At 41.8% G+C, this 26,280-nt stretch overlaps 1 pseudogene; it reads left to right on the top strand.

Annotated features, from left to right (window-relative positions):
* The window catches only part of LOC129464114 (heparan-sulfate 6-O-sulfotransferase 3-like), a 388,520-nt pseudogene extending 362,679 nt beyond the window's left edge, over positions 1-25,841 (top strand).
* Positions 25,842-26,280: the final 439 nt, after the last annotated feature.

Below are 26,280 nucleotides of genomic sequence, written 5' to 3'. Positions count from 1 at the left end.
TGTGTGAATGAGCTGGGCTGCGATGTTAAATGTATTTTTCACTTTGAGTTGCAGTCATAAAAACTTAAAATATACTACTCTAGAGGATGTTACAAAATCTAGAAATTATTGTTCATAAATATCTTAAAATCTATTGGGGAATTCAGACATGGGAACAAAATTAATACCAAATGGTGATGAAGACTTCAGAATCAGACTCTCAAATTTCTAGATAAAAAAGGTGAAAACATAGCAAACATGATGGATGATAGAATAAAAATGTCAAATAATCTCAGATTAAATTGGAGAACCATGAATGGAAAGGTAAATGATCAATGTGAAGTTCTGATTTTATATTTGAAAAAAAGGGATCCACCAAATTAGGAAGCTACTGTTTCTAGATCAAGCTGGATTATGGTTCTTGTGTATTTATTGCACATTTCATCAAATCTGTGGAACTCTCTTCAGTTTGGGGAGTTTGTTTGCAGAGGCATTTATACACCTGGTAGATGGCATCTGGAAGAAGATGACCTGCAATGCGGGATTTTTACTTGGACAAGAGAACACTAGGAGAATAAAGGAAACAACATTTATTGATCATGTACTCTATTTCAGGAAGCTTACACAACTGTCTTTATATATTTGGAAAATTTCAGCTGAAAGAGAGAGGGAGTAGAGATTGTGTCTGGCTTTAGACAGCTGCCAAAGCTATGGCATTATAATAGCTTCCATTCATCGAATGGCTACAGGTCACCAGGCATTGTAATTGACGCACAGCGATATTTCCTAAACCAACAACCATTTATCAAGCCCTGACTATGTGTCAGATATGATGCAAAGCATTTTACTTGGACTATTTTATTTAATCTTCCCAATAATCTTTTGAGGAAGGTGCTAATTTTGTTTCCATTTGTAAATGGGGAAAGTGGGTCTCTGAGAGATAGTCCCTTGCTTGGCATTGCACTGTTGGAGTAACCTGGGTATTTGCTATTGTCAATAAAATAGAGAAGGGACTCTGTTGCAAACTGTCACTTTAAAACTTGTAAATTATTTCTTAATTCACTGAGACTTGGTTACAGGCTAACTTTGAAGACCCCAGTGACATCTGTTTTTCCTTGCGGAGCCCGAGATTCTGCATCTCAAGATGGTTCTCTGGGAATGAGTTGGGAAGCCGCTGAGGAGTGAGCAGTGATGCTCCGGCTGCTTGGCTTCACTCGGAGGCGAGCTTTTCTTGCTGCAATGTTCTCTTCCAGCTCTCCCTGGCTCTCATGCCCTGGAGCACTTTTGGCTTCTTACCAGGCATCTACTTTAAACACAAAGCACAATTTTGCAATTTCATCATCATTTTCTGAAGCCAGGGTGGTGCGTAGTGATGGTTTCCAACTGTTAAAGGTTTGATTCTGCATCTGTGTACTGGTCTGCAGTGCCGCCACCCCAGACGGAGGGCTGGTCCTGAGCCTTCACTTTGAACTTGAGTGCAGTTGGGGGCTTGCAGCTTAATGATTGCAAGGAAAAATGACAACAGATAAAAGGTCCCTTGAGTGGACGGAGGTGAAGGAGAAAGCCCTGAGCCCTTTGCAGAGGAGCACGTGGCTGAGGTTGAAGCAGGAGCAGCCTCTGGGTGTTGGCTCCCTGTCCTGCGAGCCTACGCTGCTGTGTCAGGGACATGCGCTAAGTCACAGCCACCTCTCCAGGGGCGTTTCTCGATCATCAAAGGCTTCTGTGGACCCCAACTGCTTCAGAATTATTTTGAGGTTTAGTGCTTCTGTCAGGAATTTCTCCCACCTAAACAAATGCTTCTTCCCACCCCCCCTTTTTCTCTCTCATCAGTCATTTGGTATCATGCAGTGAAGCTCTGACCTGGCAAATTTGAGATAAGTTTCATGTTTTTCTTATGTGATGCAGTGACAGTCTCATATCTGGATCTTTGGGGCTTCTCCTTCTGCCCTTTTCTGGCTGAAATGGGCTTGGCAATGGTGGGGAATGGGTAGGCAGTTGTGTACAGAAGCACTTCTCAAATTTTGATATGCTTGCAAGCCACCTGGGGGTTTTGTTAAAAATGCAAATTCTGATTCAGTAGATTTGGGTGGGCACCTGAGATTCAGCATTTCCAAAAAGCTCCCAGATGATTCTGATGCTACAGGTCCAGGGACCATACTTTATGGGTTTTAACTTTGCCTGAACATGAGAACCACCTGGGGGAATTAAAAAATTACTAATGCCCATGCTCCATACCAGACCCAATAACTCAGAGTTTACAGGAGTGGGATCCAGACATAGGTAATTTTTTTGTGTGTGTGTAACATTCTTCAGGTAGTTTTGTTTTGGAACCAGAGTTGATAACCATTAGATTTGGATTAGTGGGAAAAAGTATTAAATTCAGAGACATAAGCCAAAGTTCTATCCCAATTATACTACTTCTGTCAGACCTCTGAGCCCAGGCTAAGCCATCATATCCCCTGTGACCTGCACGTACACATCCAGATGGCCGGTTCCTGCCTTAACTGATGACATTCCACCACAAAAGAAGTGAAAATGGCCTGTTCCTGCCCTAACTGATGACATTACCTTGTGAAAGTCCTTGTCCTGGCTCATCCTGGCTCAAAATCTCCCCCACTGAGCACCTTGTGACCCCCACCCCTGCCCACCAGAGAACACCCCCCTTTGACTGTAATTTTCCTTTACCTACCCAAATCTTATAAAACGGCCCCACCCCTATCTCCCTTCGCTGACTCTCTTTTTGGACTCAGCCCGCCTGCTCCCAGGTGATTAAAAAGCTTTATTGCTCATACAAAGCCTGTTTGGTGGTCTCTTCACATGGACACGAGTGAAAACTTCCTTAGCATGTATTAGAAAGATGCATTTACTTGCACTAGTTATAACATATAATAGTAATGGTGTTTTCCTCCACTCAGCCATTTAGTTTTTACCATTTTACAGAACAATCCTTGACGGCTCTCCATTCCATGTAACATACACTCTCAGCTCCTTGTTTGGCATTAGAAATCCTCCATATTTTGTCCATCTGTGGCCATTTCCTACTTGCTACAGTTTGATTTGTTTGTCCTCTCCAAATCTCATGCTGAAATTTGATCCTCAGTGTTGGGGATGAGGCTTAACAGGAGGTGTTTTCATCCTGGGGGTAGATCCCTCATGAATAGATTAATGCCCTCCCTGAGACTGGGAGATTGCAGTGAGTGAGTGTTTCTCTATTAGTTCCTGCAAGACCTGGTTGTTAAAAAGAGCCTGGTCGCCTCCTTGCCCTCTCTCTTGCTTTCTCTCTCACCATGTGGTCACATGCTGGCTCCTCTTCACCTTCCACCAAGAGTGGAAGCTGTCTGAGGCCCTCATCAAAAGCAGATGCTGGTGCCATGCTGCTTGTATACCCTGCAGAACTGTGAACCAAATAAACTTCTTTTCTTTATAAGTTACCTGGCCTCAGGTATTCCTTTATAGCAACACAAATGGACTAAGACACTACTGCACATGAATTTTGGCCCCATCTTATCCCTGGGCACACTATGAGCTTTCCAATCACCTGCTTTGGCTTAAATTAGTCCATCTGCTCTGCAATCTCCTTCTACTATGTCTTCTTCTCCGATTCCTCATAATATTTGGTCACAGCCATCCTTCAAGGCCTACTTCCAATTTCGGTTATTCTAAGACACCTTCCCTTACACCCTTTCTAGTGAGTATGAATTCATGTTTTATCATACCTTCCCTCTCTCTTGTATAATTTACCAGTCTACTTTGTGTCGGTTATTTTTATGAATATCCTTTTCCTGCTTCAGATTGTGAACTTCTAGAGGACAAAGACCACCTCTCATTTCTCTTTCTATCCCTCCTCGTGTTATAGGAGTTACTAAGAAATTATTTTAGGCAGACAGAGAGGAAAAGGGGTCCTTTTCGTTTCTTTTAAAGCAGGCCCCCCCGGCTCTTGGAGCCAGTGGCAAGCTTTGATATGCAAATGAAAGTCATTAGAAACTGGGTCCACCCAAACATGGCCATTCCTGCCCTCTTCTTCTTGCTCTTGCCCCCACATGTGCCTGGCAACATGGCCACCCCCACATAGCCCCACGTGTGTAGAACATCATGGCGCACTGCATTTGCATATTAAAAGGCTAGGGTGGGATGGCCAATTTTTTCATGGGCTACATGAGTGACAAACCTGGCCAAACCAATCCCCTGAGCCCTATGCAAATCAAACACCACAACCTCTAGCCTCTGCATATAAGCAGCCACTTTTCCTCCGCACGGGGTTTTCTCTTTGTTCGAATCCCCGCCTCCCTCAATCTCTGTATGGGGGAGCTGAGAAGAGTGTCTGCAAGAGATAGATGATGGCCAGGGCTTTGGGTTCAGAGGCCTCCTCAGTCATAGCCAGACAGTGCGTCCAGCATGGAGTGACTCTTTTAATCTGAAGTAAATTCAAAAAATTCTGCACAGTCCAAGTCATCTTTGGTTCAAAGGCAGGCCATGTCTCTCTGACAGAGAACAGGAGAAGCTTGGGTTTGACTTCATCTTGGAAGGTTCACCTGGCATCTCAAACTGGGAATTCTTGAACTGGGAATGACTCAGGATGGGGTCGTAGTTCTTGAGGATGCTTTGTGCTGGAGGGAGGGGAAAGGAGCTAATGTGTATTGATCACCAACCATCTATTAGGCAGAATATTTTATCTGTATGATATCATTGACTGTGAGAGGAATATTATTGTTCCTGTTTTAAGGATAAAGAAAGTGAAGATCAGCTAGATTACTTAACTGCCTGAGGCCACACAGTTAATACATGACATAGCCCAGGTTTGCACTAAACTCTGACTGACTCCAAAACCAATACTACCTGTTTTGAAGGAGAGAATTTACATCTGGTTGTCCCCCATCTCTAGCTGACATTCCCTTCTCATGAAGATAAAAGACAATCCACACTGCTCCTGTGTCTTCTTGACCAGGACTGGGTTAATCTCTTTGGGGACCCTCCTCCTCCTATTCATTCTAGATTGTAAACTCAGTGAAGGCAGGGATGGAGTATTTAACCATTGCTGCTGTCTCTTGGGATCCACTGGGGATTGGTTTTAGGAGCCCCCACCACCTCAAGATACTAAAATCCAAGTCCCTTATATAAAGTGGCGTCATGAGGATCCATGGACGTGAGACTCATGGATACAGAGGACCAACTGCATATCTTGCTCTCCAGTAGGAGTTAGAATAGACCAAAGATTAATTCTACAGGCTTTGTTATCTGGCGATGGCTGGGGTTCTTAGCCTGCCACTCAATAACTTGGTAATCTTGGCAAACTACCTGAATTTCCTAAGCCTTGATTTCTTTTTACATGGTGGATTGTGGTGAACATTAAGTAGAGGAAAGTACTTAGCTGAGTTCCTCACACATAATAGACATTCAATAAATTTTAGATAATCCAAACTCTTCCAAATATTCTCTAGTAGGGTGACTCTGGACCTAAATGCACAAACACATTTTGTACCTTTCTATAATTCAACTTAATTCTAATGTAGATCCCCTTTCTTCTGGGAAGAGTGGAAATACTCAGTGTGAGTCTTTCCTTCCCTTTCCAGGTGGGTATATGTGTGGGCTTAAGTAGTGCAAGGCACGATAGGAAGGGGAACATCTGCTCCTTCATGGCATCAGTCCACAGAAACATCGATTATTCATTGGGTCTTCTGTTGATTCCTGTGCAGATCCATTCCCTCTCAAGAGCCTTGCTTCTTTCTTGGGGCTCAATCTGGGCCAAGAGATCAGTTTCTTCTACCACTGGGTCTCACCAATCCTCTCATGGGTTTTGCTGTCCCCATGAGACCCTAACCAGGAAGCAAGACCCAAGACCTTCCATCTGGGACCTGCCAATATTCTCTTCCTGTTGTTGACTGACTCCACGCAACACAGACATGCTGACATATACACTCACTGTCTGTCTCTCTCTTTTATCTTCCACAAGTCTGGAGAATCTTTTTCTAGCCTGAGAAGGAGAAAATGTCCTCTCTTACTCCCAATGGGCAATGTGTCCAAGCTTTCTATTTCTCTAAAGGCATCTGCCTTTGGAACCCAAAAGACAAAGGATTCTTTTTTATCCTCTCCTTTGCTCAAAGTCACACCTTTCCTCTGAGGCCAGGAGCAGAAAAGGGCTTAATTAGGATGTGGGTGGAGGGGAAGAGGGGAACCAACAGGGAGAAATAGATATGCAGGGGAAACCATGGGCTGGTGTTTGAGAGGCATCCAACCATCTCAGCTCCCCTTGGCTTCATTCTCCCCAGAGGTTCAGGTAAGACCCTGTTTTTGCCTTTCATCCTTCTTGTGTTCTTAATCTTTCACTTTGCTAATTCTGTGGGTATTCTGATTTTCTGTGTGATGAAAGCTTTGCATGCAATTATTCCTGTCAGCTTTGTCTTTCCGATTAGATGGTAAACTCATTAGTAATTTCCTACAGAGCCTATCTTCTATCTGTGTTCTCAGGCAGTGAATGTTTCTAAAGACTGTTGACCGACTCACACACAGAGGTGCGGGCGCATACACTGCTGTCTGTCTTCATTTTCTTTTCATTTGTCCTCATTAACAGAGAGGCTCTTATAAACGTTTCTAAGTCCTTGTTATCACGAGGCTATTTCTATATAAATAATTATCTCAAATTACTTACTTGACATAAGACAAAAATCCACAAAAGAAATGTAGGCCTCTTAAAATATGAACTTTGAGTGATTGCTTACCTAGAAAGTCAGATAGCCTGTTTTAAAATATATCAACCACAAAATATTTCTTCCTGAGTCACATGATGTTTATCCTTCTGGAGCCCAGGAAGGACAGAATGTATAGCATGGTGGGACCTCCGCAGAGACGCAGGAAGGGAAGCCAATCAGGACTGACAAAAAGCCATTGCTCATGTTGTGGGCAGGGGGCAGGGGATGCTGGGGGAAACTAGACTTCTGGTTTCTGGTCAAGTATGAGAGGGACTTGGAACAATGAGGAAAAAACTGAACAAACTGAAAAATCAACAACTCTTCTTCTATCCATCAGAGAAGTGAGGTCACAGGCAAAATGCTGTCCCTAAGATTGAAGAGATGAAGGCAGATGGAGAGAATCACAGCTTACCAGATCAGAAGCCCCAAAGCAGAAAACTCTTCAGGAACCAGGACCAGGGTAGAAAAATCTAAACTCAAACTGATGAATTTCTCAAGGCTCATTGTGAACAAGCCTGAGAGTTAAAAACACCACGGGGTCTAGGTGTAGGGTGAGGTGGGGTCCTACTCTTTCATGAGTTTTACCTCCAAAAGCCCTACAAGGTTCTCACAGTGAAATCCAGAAAAAAAAAAAAAATCCCTTTGTCCTTCCAGCAGGTGAGAAAAAAAAAGATAGCCTTTTTGAATTATACCCAGAAAATTCTGTGGTTTTTGTTGTTGTTGTTGTTTTAACGAGATCTGCTCTCAAGAGAAACTATTAAACTTTACCAGCGCTTAAACTACGGGGGTTTCACAAAAGACTGATTGACATGGGGAAAGGAAATACCCAACTTCGGTACCCTCTGGTTTTCATGTTGGGAGGTGGGAAAAGGCAGTAGGAAACAAAAGAAGCAAAACTGAGAAGTGCTTGTGAAGGTTACAGCCCGAGGACACGAGCTCATCTGAAAACTGGGCCCTATTTATAGTACTATCGAGCACTTCTCCTTCCCCACATATAACCATCACATTAATAGGGCCTCTGTGGCATAATAGAGGATTACAACAGAAAAAAGCATGCAGCTCAGACATTATTTAAGAAGAGTTTGGAAAAAACGGATCCAGGTACTGAGGCTAGCACCAGAAAGGGCACCCAGGTGGCTGGGATGCCACAGTGAAGTGAACAAGAAGATGAGGCCAGGATGGGCCCAGCAGTAATGTGCCAAGCTCTGTACTTGGGGAAAAAACCAGCATAGAGTCTGCTACCTTGCAGATATCCATCAGTGACTCACAAACATCCTTGTAAAATTGCATCTATGACAAGGGACCCAAGGTAGAGGTATATTGTGCTATGAGAACCTATCACAGGGGAATTTGGTGTAATCGTGGAGGTCACAGAAAGCTTTCCGGAGGAGGGGCCTGAGGAAGATCTAAGAGTTGAGTGAGGATGCTTTCTAGGCAGAGGGAACAGTATGTGCAAAGGTTCTGAGATGGGAGCAGCGTGGTGAGTATGAACAACTGCCAAAACCTGGAACCCAGAAATCTTGAGTCTATGAGAGAGATTGTCAAAGGAGGATGGGTTTTGTTGAGAGGTTGGAAGGAACTGCTGGTTGATACTTACGAACTAGGCAATCTGTGTGTCGCAGACATTTTCTTTAAACCCCTAGGCAGTTTTAGAAAAATTTAGATATCACATATGAATGATATCCCATCTAAGAATAGCATGAGACAAAGTAGGATGATGGCGTGTGTGTGTGTATAGGTATGCCAGTTCCAGAAATCATTTATGTAGTCTAGCAGGAAGCTGAATCTGGGGTATAGGAACTTGATGCAAAAGTTAAAAAAAAAAAATAAGGTGAGAACTCAGCCTGAACAAAAAGAGTCATGGCCTGAAAGTTGGCAGACCTTCATCCAGGCCCTGTCTGTGACTGCTCTGACTGTGGGCTTCTCTAGCCCCTTTAACTGTATACAGGGCAATTTTCTTATATCCAAGATGGAACTATTTCTTGATCTTGCCAGCTCTTGGGTGTGGTGAAAAACACCAAGTTAACATATGGAAAGCAGGTCTGTAGGAAGATGGTATAAACAGTATAGAGGCTGTCACTTCATTCATTCATGGCACCCATTTCAGTGGACACGTGTCTATTGCGCATCCTATATGCTAGATGCTAGGAATGCAGTGGTTAGTACAACCTGTAGGGTCTCTACACTCAGAGCTTGACTCCTTCCATCTGGCTAATGTCACTCAATGAATGTCAGTAGCTCTACACAATCAATGGCTGGGATTAAAAGATAGAACAGGGTTTTTTGTTTTTTTTTATTCTTTCATGGAACTCAGAGTTCACTGAGAAAGACATCTAATAAACTGTGGAGGGCACCATGAAATAGGAGTAAAAGACATGGTGGGGGGTGTTAGCAATTGAACTGGTGGGGATGCAGACAGGTGATTAGGAAATCTTTCAAAAGAGTTGAGTTTTGAAAGGAGGCAGGAGGGAGGATTATACAGTGATGTAGTTAATCAGTTTTTTTATTAGCATAAAATGTTTGACGTACTGGCACTTCTGCAAAAACTCCATATATGTTGCAAAAAACCATGTCTTCTGTAAAATTGCAGATTAAAAATAATAGGATTTATGAGGAAAATGGGATTAGAAGGATCCCTCAAAATCAATAGCACTTTGTAACCAAAGATAGATAAAAGCAAAAATAATCCAATAAAACACTAGCCTGGTGAAACCCGCATGCTGGCCTGTGCACCTAGTATTGGTCCTTTGCAGCCCAAAGCCCTGGAACTTATGCGTGGTTCATTTCTAATAGTGACAATTTTCATCAACATTAAAATTTAATTCAGGGCAAAGTTTTCTTCATCCTTTTCTTTCTTAACATGGAGAAAATATATTTGCAGCCTTTTCATCTGTAGTTGTAGCTTCCCCAAATAGGTTTAAAATAAATGTGGTTGTTTATGAAGTCTCTAAAGCAGCCAGTTTTGCACTAAAGTAACTTCTGTAGGATTTTAAGCTTTTGTCTTTATGTCTTCATATATTTCTAAGGCCTTTTCCTTATTTTGGAGAAAGCTTGTACTTGACTGCATGAAAAAAAAAAATGTGCTCAGGAAAATGACAGAAGCAGTCACAAAATTTCTGGATGCAAACATCATTCTTTCATTTCACAATCACATGTGAGCTAATTTGTGTTTAAGAAATAAGCATTATAGCAGAATTGATCATAAATCATTCCATGAAACACAGTCCCTGGAAACTTGTTCATCGAAATAAGTGGTGTTGTCTGCACAGTATGAAAATGGACAGATAATATGCTTTATGGCAACAAATGCTCAAAAACTTTTGGAAACTCTTCATTTGGAAATACTTTCAGAACATGCTGTGGGCTGAATAGTGTTCCTTCCAAATTCATGTGTTGAAGCACTAACCTCCAATGTGACTGTATTTAGAGACAGAGTCTTTATGGAAGAAATTAAGGTTAAATGAGGTCATCTCCAGGGCTTTCTCTAAGAGATCCAATCGAGGCCAGTATAGGTCCCTATTCTGATAGGATTAGTGTCCTCAGAAACAGAGACACCAGAGTGCTCTCTATCTCTCTGTTACTCTCTCAGTGTCTCTGCCATGTGAGGACATGGTGAGAAGGTGGCCATTTGCAAGCCAGGAAAGGAGTCCTTACCAGATCCAGCCATGCTGGATCCCATTCGGGACTCTCTCCCGTAACATTTCTTGTGTTTCACCCTCCTGGTCTATAGTATCTTCTTATGGTGGCTCAACTGACTAATACAGAGCCCTTATACAGTCTTTCAAATATCCTCAGAATAGTACATTTTTGTCTTAAGAAGGCACATTTTACATTTGGAATCCACTAAATATTTGAAGCCAAGGATATAGAACAAAGTGGATGAGTGAACAGCATAAGAACATTTTTCAAAGTAAGAAAAAACAATGAAATGTAGTTATAAAGTAAAAACATTGCTTTGGACTGGATTTGGGAGTAATTTACAAAAATGAGCAAAGGACAGCATCTTTGTGATAATTGTGCAGTCTCCAACGGAACCACTTTGAAGGACAAAAGTCATTTACAAAATTATGTTTTTTCTGAATTACCAAAGAACAAAGACATATTAATTCATTGTAGAAAATTCCAAAATTTTGGGAAATTATAAATGAATTTTAAAAACCCAGAAATGTACTATCAAACCATCTCCAGAGATAACCACTACAAACATTTTGTAAGAGTTTATTCCAGAATGCTTGGCCCCCAAATATCCACACGTGCACTTACACAAGCTCATATATTTGGGATCACACTGAATATGGTGTTATGTAACTTGTTTTGCTTCCTTTTAACATTATGTTGTGAGTATTTCATAAGTAATTTAGCAGACTTGAAACAATGCAATTATATGTTTGTGTAATATTCCATTCTATAAATATGCCAATCACCTTTTCAAATTATCTACTGCTAGACACTAAAAATGTTCACATAGTTAAATGTTACAAATAATAAGATTTAAAATGATACAGTATTCCATGAACTTGTCCAAAAATGGATAATTAAAGGAGTTCTTGAATCTCACTTCTGTTCTAGAAAGCTAAGTGTGCCAATTCCTCCCAGTGGGGACAATTTTTGAAGAAATGAGTATATAGTAGAAAAACCAGGGTCAAGAGTTTTAAAGTAATCACCAGATAGTCCGTATTTTAGGTAGAATTACATCACCAGTGTGGACTCTTAATCCTGTAATTGGCTCCAATCTTCCCACATGTACCATAAATTTAATCAGAGTGGTCTAATGTCTCGAATCAATGTTTCCAACTTTTTGCAGTAAACCAATTAATGCAAAATCCACAGTTCTATAAAACCCAATTATGAAACTTTCTCCTCTTTATAATCAGTTAATCATAAAGCTCTCTTGTATATACTCAGCAAAAGAAAGACAAATGATACACACCCTAGAATTCTCTAACACAGCTGAGTTTTAGTTTTTCTTGAAGGAACAATCACAGAATGTAGGCTACAATTCCATGCAGTAGTTATAACAAACTGAGAAGAAACAGACCAAGTCAATACTGTTTTATCATATATGTCGTTGCTCTAGATTGATAAAACTTTTCACAAAAGTTTTATTGACGTTGTTTTTCTCATCCTATGCCATTTTATGTCCTTATTATTTGGCAGATCTTGAAGGGCAGAAGAGGAAAAAGTGGGAAGATGTTTCCAAAACCACATCCCAGTCTTGGACCAACTTGAGTGTGTCTGGGTGGCTGTGACAGAGGCATGGGGGACCCTAGACCCGAGAGTGGCATCTTCTGCCTGGTTCGTCCTTTGGGTTTCTAGAGAATGGGACCGTTATCCTCAGCAGTGGAAAGGCCTTGCTGAGGGTTGCACACGCTTAGGAGACACCTGAGTCAGGGAGTGCGGTCACTGCAGATGCCACACCTCCCCGTTTCCTGTCCCAATTACTTAGGAAATAGGTCATATGCAGATTTTATTGGCTGCATGTGGACCTTGCAGAGGAAACCACATACCCCGAGGAACAGGAACCAGAAAGGCAGCTCCCCATCTCCTTAACTGCTCTGACTTCTGCCCTCTCTTTCTCAGCCTTCGCTAAAGAGCTCATCCCTTTCTCCTACGACTATTTTAATAGTCTCCAAATTGGCTTCCTGACTCTGAATAGGCTTCCTGACTCCAAATTGGTTTCCTATCAGATCTGTCTTTTGGAAGCTTTAAATGTTTGGTTCTTTATAGCCTGCAGGATTAAAATCCAATCTCTTAGCATAACATTCAAGGCTCTTTGAGGTCTGGCTCCATGCCTACCAGACTCCACACTCCACCAATGTTGAAATAATGACAGTTACCTGAATGCATCTTGCTGTTTAAGATTCTACAGGTATGACTTTGGGCAAGGTACTTATCTCCTCTCTGTTTTGTCTCATTTAGATGTGAGAGTAAGAATAGAATCTGCCTTGTTGTAGTGTTGTGAGGATTAAATGAAATAATATGCAAAAAAGACTTATAGAGAAGTCTGGCACATAGTAAAATGCTCAACAAATTCTATTACTGTTACTCCCTCTTCCTGAACTTCTTTATTTTCCATTTTAATCTGTCAGGTCCGTGCTTATCTTTCGAGAGGCAAATCAAGTGCTTCCTCCTTTTTTCAGTGTTTACTTGCCTCTGCTGAGTAGAGATCATTGCTTCTGTTGTCTCCTGTTGCACTAAGAACCTACCACTCACATCATGAGGTACACCCTTTGCAGTTATTTGCTTACATATTTTTCTTTGCCATAAGACTGTAAGCTCAGTGAGGGCAGGTACCATGCCCCAGTCATCTCTGTAGCTCCCACTTAGCACAGAGCTTAGCACATGGTAAGACCCTCACTTGACTTTTATTGGATGGGTTAGGATTAGGAATCCCCAGCTGCTCAATACTTTCCCAGCCTGGCACTCATATATGAGAGTGGGTGTTGGGTTCTCATCGTTCGACATTGCAGGTCAGATGCATTTCATTTGCACAGCTATGTAAGATGGTCCCTGTGCGTCTGCCCACAGGAAGATGTTGCAAATGTCTGCAGCTGATATCCCCATCCCCTAGAAACACCTCTCAGCAAATTTCTATGTGCTGGATTCAACATAAGAGCCACATCTCAGTGTGCAAGGGAAGACAGTTTCTGGGCCTGTGCCTTTCACCTGACAGATACTCAATTTACTGTGTCCAGCATGCTCAAGTCCATTCTACAGCAGTTAAGAATATTTTCATTGTGCTTCGAAGTGACATGCTAAGATAGATCTGGCTGTTGGGGTGGGAAGGATCACTAACTACATTTTCCAAAATTAAAGTTTCTTCTTATAATTACCAAGTAAAGTTGTCCATGCAGGAGTACCAGCTCTTCATAAATCTCCTAAATAGCTCTTGTTTAAAATCTGATATAATTCCAAAATGTCCATAAAGATGATTAGAATATAGCACAGAATACCTGGCCACAGAGAAACCTATTTAAAATCGGTTCAAGGCTGATCTTGAAAAATTGCAAGAGGGGAAATATGTAAAGCAGGAAAAATGTGTTATAAGGAAAAAAAAGTGTGAGACTCCTTCTCCATGAGAAAACTGTAATCAGATTCCTCAGCTCTGCTGAAAGGATGATACTGGCACTTCAAAGTCTTTAAAAAATTATTGAGCTATGAGGCATGAGAACAGAGTGCTAAGTAGATAATAAAGATTACTATGGGGATAAAAATTTGAAACTATCCAATATTAGGAACCATTAAGAAAATTATACTACCTCTACAGTACTATAAAGGCATTAAAGAAGTATTAATAAACATTCTTTAATGGCCTGGAAAATACTAATGAATAATATTATGCCAAAAAAAGTACTTACAAAACTATATACACAGGATGATCTTGAGTATGTACAATGCATTGTAAGAAATAGAAAGGAATTGGTCATATCTGTCATGGTTGTTACCTTTTAGTAGGTGGTAGTGGAATTATAATACCCTCTTCCTGCTCCTGTCTTTTACCTATTTATCAAGTTAAATTAAAGTAAAATGTTTTCTTATTATTTATTTTAGTGAAAAAATCTTTGGTTCCTATTTAGAACTGAAGTTTGCCAGTGAGTGATTGGCTCTTCTGAAATATTCTCTGATAGGATTTGGATCTGTGTCCTCACTAAATCTCACATTGAATTTTAATCCCTAATGTTGGAGGTGGGGTGTGGTGGGAGGTGATTGGATCATGGGAGCAGATTTCTCATGAATGGTTAACACCATCCCGTTAGTGCTGTTCTCGGATAGTGAGTGAGTTCTGGCGAGATCTAGTTGTTTAAAAGTGTGTAGTACCTTCCCCCTTGCTCTCTCTCCTGCTCCTGCTCCTACTTCACCTTCTGCCATGATTGTAAGTTTCCTAAGGCCTCCCCAGAAGCTGAGCAGATGCCAGCACCATGCTTTCTGTACAATTTGCATAATCGTGAGCCAATTAAACCTCTTTTCTTTACAAATTACCCAGTCTCAGGCATTTCTTATAGCAATGCAAGAATGGACTAATACATCCTCTTGTGGTTGGGGGTGGGTGGTGGGTAGCAGAGGCCTTGGGAGAACAGACTTTCATAAAGTATCAGATAGTCCAGCCCTGCTGGAGGAATGTACCCATCCCTGGTAAGTTCTTGCTGAGGCTAGGGAGAAAATGGGGGAGTTAGTTTCCTGTTTCCCATATGGGTTCCTGTTCTAGCTCCATCCCAGCTCCCCACACCCGCTCTGAGAGACTTAAGGCTTGGACAGCTCTTCACAGCATCGGGGGAAAGATGGAAGCCACCTGGACAACAGAGAGCCAACTGAGAGATGGGCTTTGGAGCTGCCATAAATGCACAATGGCTGCATTTTGTTTGTACTAGAGGTGAAGTGAAAGATGTGCTCTTTAAAAATCACTCTGAAATTTATTGCTTGGAAGTAGGATTTGAAAAATAAATAAATAAAGTGAACTTCCTTGTTAGTATGAACTGGAGGGAAATAACAAGATTTGAGAAGGTTGATGGTGACATTGATCAGTGAGGCCCTATTGAAAAGGAAAGTTTGGATAGATTTGTATGGTATTATGCCCATCCTTTCTGGTTGCCAAAGCCCCAGGCCAGGACCTTCCTGTTGCTATAGAGGGCTATCAAAGAGAAAAACAATTTCACCCCACTTGTCAGGAACTTTGCTACATCTCAGCCAGACCCTTATCTATGACTCATGAATACTGGGCAAAAAAGACCCCTCATCCTACAAAGTAGTTGGCCAGTGAACCTTATGGTGAGGAGCCTGTTCTGATTGGATAATTCAGACAGATGGTTGTAGATGCCTCTGGTTCTTGAGAATTACAGGGATCCATGGGCAATAGACTCAACCAATAATTTTTAAGTATGTTTCAGGCACCATTCCAGACAATGAGGATAGGGTAGCAAATAATGGGTAGGTAGTACATTACTATAAATAGTGGCCCCAAGGAATTGGTCTAGTGGGATATGGACTTTCTAAAAGATGAAGAGAAAAGAAAGTCATGATATGATTTAACCTGGATTGTTTGCAGTCAAACTTTGGAGACAAGGTAGTAAGGAAAAGAGCATAGGCCTTGCTATCAAATGGGTCAAGTTCTTTACACTGTATACAAAAAATAATACAGATTGAAGACTTAAATGTAAAGCCAAAAACTGTAAAAACCCTAGAAGAAAATCTAGGCAATATCATCAGAATGAACAGGAAACCTACAGAGTGGGAGAATTTTTTTGCAATCTATCCATCTGACAAAGGGCTAATATCCAGAATCTATAAGAAACTTAAACAAATTTACAAGAAAAATCAAACAACCCCATTAAAAAGTGGGCAAAGCATATGAACAGACACTTCTCAAAAGAAGACATTCATGTGGCCAAGAAACATGAAAAATGCTCAACATCAATAATAATTAGAGAAGTGCAAATCAAAACCACAATGAGATACCATCTCACACCAGTCAGAATGGCAATTATTAAAAAGTCAAGAAACAACAGATGCTGGTGAGGTTGCAGAGAAAAAGGAACGCTTTTACACTGCTGGTGGGAATGTAAATTAGTTCAACCATTGTGGAAGATGGTGTGGTGATTCCGCAAAGATCTAGAACTAGAAATAACATTTAATCCAGCAATCCCATTACTGGGTATATACCCAAAGGAATATAAATCATTCTATTACAAAGATGCATTACATGCATGTATATGTTCATTGCAGCACTATTCACAATAGCAAAGACATGGAATTAACTCAAATGCCCCTCAGTGACACACTGGATAAACAAAATGTGATACATATACACCATGGAATACTATGCAGCCATAAAAAGAATGAGATCATGTCCTTTGCAGGAACATGGATGGAGCTGGAAGCCATTATCAGTAAACTATTGCAGGAACAGAAAACCAAACACTGCATGTTCTTACTTATAAGTGGGAGCTGAATAATGAGAACACATGGGAGGGGAACAACACACACTGGGGGCTGTCAGGGGGTGGGTTGGGGCGAAGGAGAACATTAGGAATAAATAGCTAATACATGCTGGGCTTAATACCTAGGTGATGAGTTGATAGGTGCAGCAAACCACCATGGCACATGTTTTCCTATGTAACTAATTTGCACGTGTACCACAAAACTTAAAAATAAAATAAAAAAAAATAGGTAAAAGTCTGTCTCTGGGTCCTGGCCTCTAAAACAATGTTGTCTTGGGCCAATTAACCCTTTTGGGCCTCAGTATTCTCATTTATAAAATGGATTTGTATGAGGGGTCAAAAGTCAACATTTCTAGAAATGCCAAATTGTTTTGCAAGTGTATGTATTCTCATTGCTTCACTAACACTTATTATCTTTACCAACACTTGTTATTGTCAGACTTCTTGGTTGCCTGCCAGAAGCAAAGGTAAGTCCATTTTGGAGGAAGATGAAATCAACCAGAGCCTCAAATTATTTTACCATTTTTAGTATATATTTCCTAGTATGAAACAGACAATCTGGCATTTGGAGACAAGTATTGATCCATAAACCCAGCGAAACACGTGACAAAATTGAATAGACTTATGAGGAATCTAACAAGTAAAGATATTATACATGGACTTTAGAATAACTATGCTTAATATTTTTAGGGATTTAAAAGACAAGATTGAGAAAGAGAACTGAAAATTATTTTTTTAATAACTGAATAAAAATTATAGAATTAAAAAATACAATAACTAAAAGAGTAATGGATTTGTACGTTTAAAAATGGTTAAAATGTCAGTTTTACATTATATATATTTTACCACAAAAAGAGAGGGTAATAGGTTTAACAGAAAATTGGACATTGTTTTCAGAGGTAATAACCTTTGAACTAAGGGAAAGATTGGAAGAAAATACTCAGACTGAAACACTGAAAAAGAATCGAAAGATAGAAACGAGTGTAAGAGATACTTGAGATGTGGTAATAAGGTCTAACTTAAGTGCAATTGGAATCCTAGAAAGAGAAGAGAGAGCTTATGGTAGAAGCAAATGAGATAGTGGACAAAGGCACCCAGAATCAGGGAGACAGGAAAAATATTTGGTAAGTGGTTGGGACAGGCACTGATCAATCAGAACGGACATGGCAGGAGTCAATAACTGGCAGGGCATGGTGTTGTGTCCCAGCTGAATATCAGCCTGCCTTCCACTAGGGGACACAGCCTACTCACCACCACGCAGCTCTGCCTGGAAGGCTTAAGCCTGCCAGGAGTCATATCATAACCTCTGCTGAGACAGCTACCCTGACAAGGGCAAGAGCACCTGTTCCCCCTCTTCTATTCCTGCCTCAGCTGGGACACAAGCCCCCCTGCAGGCACAATTCTTCTAGCTGGAGTTACGTCCTGTTCATTCAGAGACATTGATGTCCATCCAGAAATAAAGGGGATGCCAGAGAGCAGACAGTGCCTGTCCTAGTCAGGCTGCTTTTCACATTCTTGTTGCTGTTACCCTCCGAGGCCAGCACGCTGCCTGAAAACTTCCCATCTCTTAGACCTTTGGTTTCTTTCATCTCTCTAGTCCTGTGGATGCACTGGCCTCTGATCTAATTTCAGCTTCTGACACCACTTTTCTTCTCATTCCTCTGGGAGTAACCAGACATAGCCCTGAGATTGCACAACTTCAGGGGTAACTTCCCCCAGCATTCAATGTGCAGGGCAGGCCTGGCAGGCCATGACATAGCATACAGTGTGAATGATGTACCCTGGACATGGGAAACCCCACAGTGTTATGATCAGTGTATTTGCAAGTGGGGCACTCTGTGAATCCTGAAGTGCTAGCTAGTTGAGAAATCTTCTACATTTTCGGCTTCAGCTATTGTTTTGATGTGGCGACCATCTTTTCCTCTCTCTTTCTTGTTGCATCTCTGGGGATGCAGATCACAGTATTCACTCCTCTGACCACAGTGCAAGCAACCCTACCTGCTTCGCTCCTCATAGTTCTCATTGGGGATAAACATGTGACCCAGGACAGGCTAATCAGAGCCCTTCCCTGGGATTTTGTATGCATGCACCAGCAGAAAGATGCACCCCTTTTCTATGGGATTGCAAATGTGGAACTCTAAGCCCAGAATTGTCTATGGCCAAGCCCTGTGCTTATACAAACCATAAGGATTAGGAGGACATTAGGCCAAGTGTTGAGAGAGAAAGGAGTAGGTAGATGAAAACATATTATTTGAGTCCCTTAGACTGCCTAGTTATATAAGGCTTTACAGGCCCAGTTTTGCTCAAGATAGTTTTAGTTGAGTTTTAATCTCCTCCAGAACAATCCTGAAAATAAGAAAATCTTGGTACCTTAGGCATTTCTTACACAAGGGCTATAGTAGTAACCACAAAATGCATATTATTTCATAAGCCCATAAAATGTGGCAGGGCAGAGATGAAGGACAGTCTCTGGCAAGTGATTTTAAATCAAGTTAAAGCAACATTAAGTGACACACCAGCAGGCAGCACACACACCTAGCCAGCCCTGCCTGGAACTCCCGCAGATGGCAGCCTCTGCAGATACACTGGAAAAGCATTTGAGCCAATTTGGGCTGCAATTTCCACCCTAATTTTGCCTGGGTATAAAGACCAGTATCTGTGCTGCTCTGGGACCTGCCAAACATTTCCTTCTTCACCAGACAGCCGACTTTGAGAGGGAAAGGCAGGACAAAACATCTCTAGTTTTTGTTGTCAGCTCAAATGAATGGAAAGCTGACTATTCCACTGCTGCTAAGTGTACCCAGGCTGACGCACTGGTTGCCATGGTGCCTGAGTGCACTCTGCCACTGCTGAAATCTCTGCACCTGTACCTGCAAAATACCATGGACGGAGAGCTTATTTTTGTGATTAAAGTAGTTAGTCATGCATTAACAGCGCAGGAGAACATTCTGCAGACCTGGAATGTGATGTCTCCATAGGTCAAATAGGAACACTTTATGGATGCACTTTAGCAGGTAGTTCAATGTCATTTAAAAGCATTGGCTGAGAAGCAGGGGGGACATCAGATCTCAGAGGGAGCACAGAGGCAGGGAAATCTTGCTCTGTGGACAGGGAGATCAGACAGCAAGTGGCTGAAGGGTTGGTGTGGACACAGAGAGAGTCATAAAGAACATAGCTTTGCTGGTGTTTGAAAGCCTCCAGTGGAGAGACAAAATTGCAGAAATCTCAGTGTTTTGTTGGTGTGGTGTTAGAAGGCCAGAATGATGAGAATGGTGAGAAGACAGCACCCATCTGGGTCTCTTTCTTCCCATTATCCATACTGTAGTCCCTGTCTAGGTCTGTATTATTGCTTTTCCCTGGACTATTGCAGTTAACGCCTAATCTTCTCCCTAGAGTCAACTGTCTTCTTTTTCAACTTATTTGCCATTCAGGTGGGGGGAGGTCATCATTCTGCTGTTTGCCCATTATACTCTCCTGCTCAGGAACCTTCAGTATATCCTTTCTGCCTTCCACATGGTCCTCAAGGTTCTCCATGATTGTCCCTGACTTTCCTTTCCAGGTCTGTCTCCTAGCCCTTGACTTCATACACTAGATTCTTCCAGATGGAGCCAGGTATTTACTCACAATATCCTCACAGTGTCTTTGAAAGCTGGAATCCTCCAAGACACATATCACTGAAAACTTCCTCCATGAATCCTCCCATCTTCTTCTGAGCAAACAGAACATCTCCCTTTCCCAATTCTCCCTTCACATGGCACGTGTCCATGATCTTGAATTATAATGGTTTCATAATTCTTTGTGAGCATCTTGAGTACAAGACCCCACTTATTCATCATTATATCATACATGCAATTGATTTTCTTTCCTCCCCTCTCCTCAACAAACCAGTTTTACATCTTATTTGTGAATTCATTTAAGCATCATTTTCTGTCTATAGATGTGTCAGCCCTAGAATTCTCCTCTGAACCAGTTTTAGCATCTTACTGGTTTCCTCATTAATTAATGAATTAAAATCTTTGACACATTAGTTTTTATTATTTTTTAAGTTTTATTTTAAGGTCGGGGTACATGTGCAGGTTTGTTACATAGGTAAACTTGTGTCATGGGGGTTTGTTATAAAGATTATTTCATCACCCAGGTATTAAGCCTAATACCCATTAGTTATTTTTCCTGATCCTCTCCCTCCTCCCACCTTCCACCTTCTGATAAGTCCCAGTGTGTGTTCTTCCCCTCTATGTGTCCATATGTTCTCATCATTTAGCTCCCACTTGTAAGTGGGAACATGTAGTATTTGGTTTTCTGTTCCTGTTTTAGTTTGCTAAGGATAATGGCCTTCAGCTCCATCCATATCCCTGCAAAGGACATGATCTCATTCTTTTTAGACAAATTTATTTTATATTTGCATGAGAGCCCTGATTACACTCTATTTAAAAAACTATCCTATAACAATTTATTCCTGAATATGCATTTGTCCATTCATTTCCTCATCACAAACACTAAACACCAAAAATAAGGGTGCAAATAAGTTATTTTCATAAAGTTAAATGAGCCCATTCATTTGTTAATTTATTCATCCATTTGTTCATATTTTGAATATTTATGATGTGACCTCTCTCATTAGAATCATAAATGTTATATTTATTTGCACTAAAATCATACGGTTTTATCAAGTCTTAACCATCAACATTTCTTACAGTAGGCACTTTGAGACTGTAATTTGATGAGAATACTGGGAAGAAAGGACCTTGACCTGGCTGTAGGTGACATTTGGAGAGTGTCTGGGAGCATCATGACTCAGCAGTGAGAGGCTCTGGGTAGAGGAGGAAACCTGATAGGCTCTACCTCAGCAGCGGGCTCCCTCCCCACTGGCGCATATGGAACCTGAATCTTTCCGTCTTCTGCTCTGGCTTCTGTGGCTTTTGCAGTGATCTGAAACGCTTGGAGGAGACTCAGGGCATAGAGCCATCAAAGTTAATCAGAGCTTGGAAATGTGAAGGCTTAAAAGCAAAACTAAAAGAGCTAAGATGATTTATGAATGAAGAGAAATTTTGTGGCTGCCTTAAAAATCTGTGAAAAGTAATTATAAAGAAAGATGGTGACCAACTTCTTCTTAGTGCACATTGAGTAGGTGAAGAAATAGGTTTTGATGTAAAAATTGCTTAGTAGTGAGTGCTGTTAAATATCGGAATTGATCAATGAAAGAAGTTAGGGGCTCTCTTCTGATGGTCTTTAGAAAAGCAGATTGCACATTTATACTACAATGCGCACATGTATGGCTTTATCTAGAGGTCACAGGGATGATGAAATTATTTCTTAGATTTCTAGGTAGAGACAAGTTCTACGACTCTCACCTGGAATATATCCTTGAGATTATGATTTGCTCCAGGTGGATGAGGACCTAACACTAATGTGAGAAGGCATTAGCTAAACTTGTCTGGTTTTCCTGCAGCTGCCTTCTCTGCAATGCTTCTGAAGATACACTTCTAATACTTCTAATATTTGCTTAGTACTTATTTTGTCGAAGGCACGGGGAAAATTCTTGGTTCATGGAATCAACAGGTTTTACTTTTGGGTCCTCTCTTTGCTATGGCATCTTCTCTTTATAGCAAGTAACTCCTCTCTTCGGTCTCAGTTTCTTGTTTGTAAAAAGGAAAGATTATCTCTTACCTCAAAGGATTTTTTGTGTTTGTGAAAACAAAGTCTAATAGTGTGTATGAAGCACTTTATAGTTATAGCACATTGTTATAAATGATAAGTAATAAAATGTTACCCAATATTAATGTTTGCTTTGTATCATCATATTATTTCAAAAGTAACAATGCTCTATTTACATATAAGTGATCACACCATAATTTATGTAATATTAAATATTATCCCACTTCAAATATAGATTCACATACAGTTTCAGTCCTAAAGGGCTCTTTTTTTCCCATGAGGATGCAGTATAAAACATGCGCATGGGATGTGCATACACACACGTGCACACACCTTACACATACACACATACCACACATACATGCACCACACACACCTTACACACACACAACACACACCATACACACACGACTTAGTCTCACCAAACTTGCGCTTGGGGGCCTTTTTGTGGCGGGCAATCGGATTACTCATTTATTTTGGTAAGTAAGGTTGAGCTTACTGCCTTCCCCTCATGTCCATCACTACATTCACTGCTGTTACAGTAAGGCCAAGAAAAATCACAAGGAAATTGGGGAAGGGGAAAAATGTGTAGAAAATACATAGGAAGGATAAAGTTAGAGAAGGCAATGCAAAGCCAGGCTGTTCCCATCCTTTTCCATCCCTTAAGATTTTTCCTTATCTCTGCATCTGAAGGAGAAATATTCAGCAGAAAAAAAAGCAAAATGCAGAAGAGCCCACCCCAAGCTTTGCATCTGCAAGTGAGCAGTGGGAAGAACCCACAGGCATTTGGTGAACATCCTCTCGTGGCAGGTGTGGAGCTGTGAGGAGCAGGGGCAGGAGACGGAGGACTGGAGGGTGAGCTGACATCCTGCTTTAATTCCGGGGCCCCAGCAGTTGCCTGTCTAGAGAAGAGCAGTGCTAGGGGTACAGGCTTTGGACAAAATGTCAATTTCTGGCTTGAATAACACTTATATAACTTTGCATTTATAATCCTGCTTCTCTATTAGGGAGCAAACTATCAGATTATCTGATTTCTAGAAGATCATTTGTAGAAAAAATGGCACAGCCTGAGGCCTGGCTCAGTTCATGAAATGATTCATTTGGAGCCTGTTCACAGAGGCACCTCAACTCACTAGAATATGCACATGAAATCTCCTTGCTCAGTTGAATTTTCACCAATAACTTCAGCCCAAAGATACTATTCTTTTGGGTAATGAGTCCTGTGATGTCATGTTAGCCAGATTCCATAAGTTTCTATACACTTGAGAAATCCACAGATTCCATAACTTTCTATTCACTGTTACTAGGACAGTCTAATTCTACACTTGAAGACACAGTGTTGTTCACTCTAAGATGTCCAGCCTCAAAGCTGCTTTTCTCCCTTTGTCTTAGCAGAAGCTGTCCTGTCTGCAGCTCTAAGAGAGTTCTCAGCCCTGGCTCCAACTGGGAGCTTCTAGTTCTCTCTTAGGCTGAGTGATTCTGGGGTGGGGCTTGAGTGGGAGTATTTCTTTCTGACCTCTCAGTGATTCTCATGTGCCGCCAAGGTTGAGCACAGCTGCTGGGAAGTAGCACTGGTGGATGGGTGAGAGGAGGCGGTACATCGTGCTGGTCCCCACAACTTCCCTTCAGCTCTTTTTTTTTTTTTTTTCTTTTTGAGACAGAGTCTCGCTCTGTCTCCCAGGCTGGAGTTCAGTGGCGCAATCTCGGCTCACTGCAAGCTCCGCCTCCCGGGTTCACGCCATTCTTCTGCCTCAGCCTCTCCGAGTAGCTGGGACTACAGGCGCCCGCCACCACGCCCGGCTAATTTCTTTTTTTTAATATTTTTAGTAGAGAAGGGGTTTCACCGTGGTCTCGATCTCCTGACCTCGTGATCCGCGCGCCTCGGCCTCCCAAAGTGCTGGGATTACAAACGTGAGCCACCGCGCCCAGCCCCCTTCAGCTCTTTCAGGGTACATGGCAAGAAGGAGGAGGGAAAGGGCCAGTTGTTCTGTTTAATGGAAGTGGGGGTGGTTGTCTTCTTGGCTGGTCACTGTGGCCCCCCAGCTCTGGAAGGCTTCTGAGTGCTGGTTCTCTCTGGAGGCACAGCTGTGGGGTCAGTAAGATGGTGGAAGCCCAGCTGTCTTCCAGAGTGCCTGCTCCACCCCAAGGAAACCCACACTCTCCTGCCACGCCAATGGTTGCTGTGCAGGAGGCACCCGTATAACTGTTCTCTCCATATCCCCCAAATCCACTTCTCCATCTAGCTCTAACTCCCGTTTTCCCTGCTCAGGTGTCAGACCAGGACTTGTGCTGGGTAAATAGATACCTGCATTAGCCAGCGTTCATCCACATAAACAGAACCAGAACTAACAGCAATAAGATGTCTATGTGTTTATGTATATGTGTATATGTATTTATGTGTATAGTATCTATAAACCTATTCATCAGTCTACCTATCTATGGAGAGGCATTTATTTTAAGGAATTGGCTCACATGACTGTGGGAGCTGGAAAATCTGAAACCTGCCTTAAGTCCCAAGGCAGACTGGAGGTGGAATTCTTTCCATTCTGGGGACCTCTATCTTCCTCTTAAGGCCTTCAAATAATTGGAAGGGTAATCTGCTTTACTCAAAGTCTGATTTAAATGCTCATCACATCTAAAAAATACCCTCACAGCAACATCTAGACTGGTGCTTGACCAAACAACTGGTCACCATAGCCTAGCCAAGTTGACACATAAAATTACCCATTACAGTGTCCAACTGGTGAAATGTATGACCCTTGGTTCCAGGGGGAGGAAATATTCCCATTTTCCTCCAGGAAGAAGGTACCTGGAGGGGCACCCACCCTCTCCCCTCCCTGCCCTCTCTTGTAGCTGCTTAGGGTGAGAGGTGGAAGGAAAGGGACTTGGTCTGCACTTTGGTGCTTCCCCTCTGGCCTAGAAGTGGACTGCTGCCAACTTATTTAGCATGCAGGGCAGCTAGTCTATTTTGTTCTCAGTTTAGAAACTTAATAACAACTTTAGGGTAACAGGAGAAGCCCCACTCAATATCCACGCATACATTGAATATTGTAGATGATAACGTACCCCCAACACATGTTCTGTTTCTTATATACATCTGGAGCCACCTTAAAAACTTGGCAACCTGAGATATGGAAAGATCCCTATTTAAGAAAAACCCAAAGCTACTAAGACAAATACAGGTCAGAAACTTAGAAGGGTGCAAGAAAGAGGCTGGATTGAATGGTCTGAATTCTAGGTATATAAACCCTCAAGTTCATATGTTAAAGCCCTAACTGGCAATGTGACTGTATTTAAAAATAGGTGGTTTAGGAAGTAATTAAGGTTAAATGAGGTCATAAGGGTAGTGCCCTGATCCAATCAGGCTGGTGGCTTTATAAGAAGAGGAAGATCTCTCTCTCTCTTTTTCTTTCTCTCTCTACCTTTCTGTCTCTTTTTCCTCCAGTGAACTCAGAGGAAAGGCCATCTGGACACACAGGGAGAAGGCGGCTGTCTGCAAGCCAGGAAGAGAGCCCTACCAGACACCTTGATCTTGGACCTTTCAGCACCCAGAACTGTGGGAAATAAATTTCTATTGTTTAAGCCCCCCAGGCCATGGTATTTTGTGACAGCAGCTTGAGCTAAGGCAATCACCCTGATGGTGAACCTGCCCTTGTGGAGGTGAGATGGGAATTTCGATGAATGCTGCTATGGTTTGGAAAAGGTTTGCTTGGCCCCACCAAGTCTTATGTTGAAATTTGATCCCCAGTGTTGGAGGCGGGGTGAGGTGGGAGATGTTTGGATCATGGGAGTGCACCCTCATGGATGGCTTGGTGCCCTTCTCCTGGAAGTGAGAGAGTTCTCACTGTTAGTTCCCGCGATAACTGGTTGTTGAAAAGAGCCTGGCAGCTCCTCTTCTCTCTCTTTTTTTCTCTCTTGCCATGTGATGCTGGCTCCACTTCACCTTCTGCCATGATTGGAAGCTTCCTGAGGCCTCACCAGAAGCAGATGCTGGATCCATGCTTCTTGTACAGCCTGCAGAACTG

The sequence above is a fragment of the Symphalangus syndactylus genome, chromosome 15, assembly GCF_028878055.3.
Source record: "Symphalangus syndactylus isolate Jambi chromosome 15, NHGRI_mSymSyn1-v2.1_pri, whole genome shotgun sequence".
NCBI classification, from domain to species: domain Eukaryota; kingdom Metazoa; phylum Chordata; class Mammalia; order Primates; family Hylobatidae; genus Symphalangus; species Symphalangus syndactylus.
Note: the sequence above shows the minus strand (reverse complement) of the source record. Positions and strands in the feature narration are given on the sequence as shown.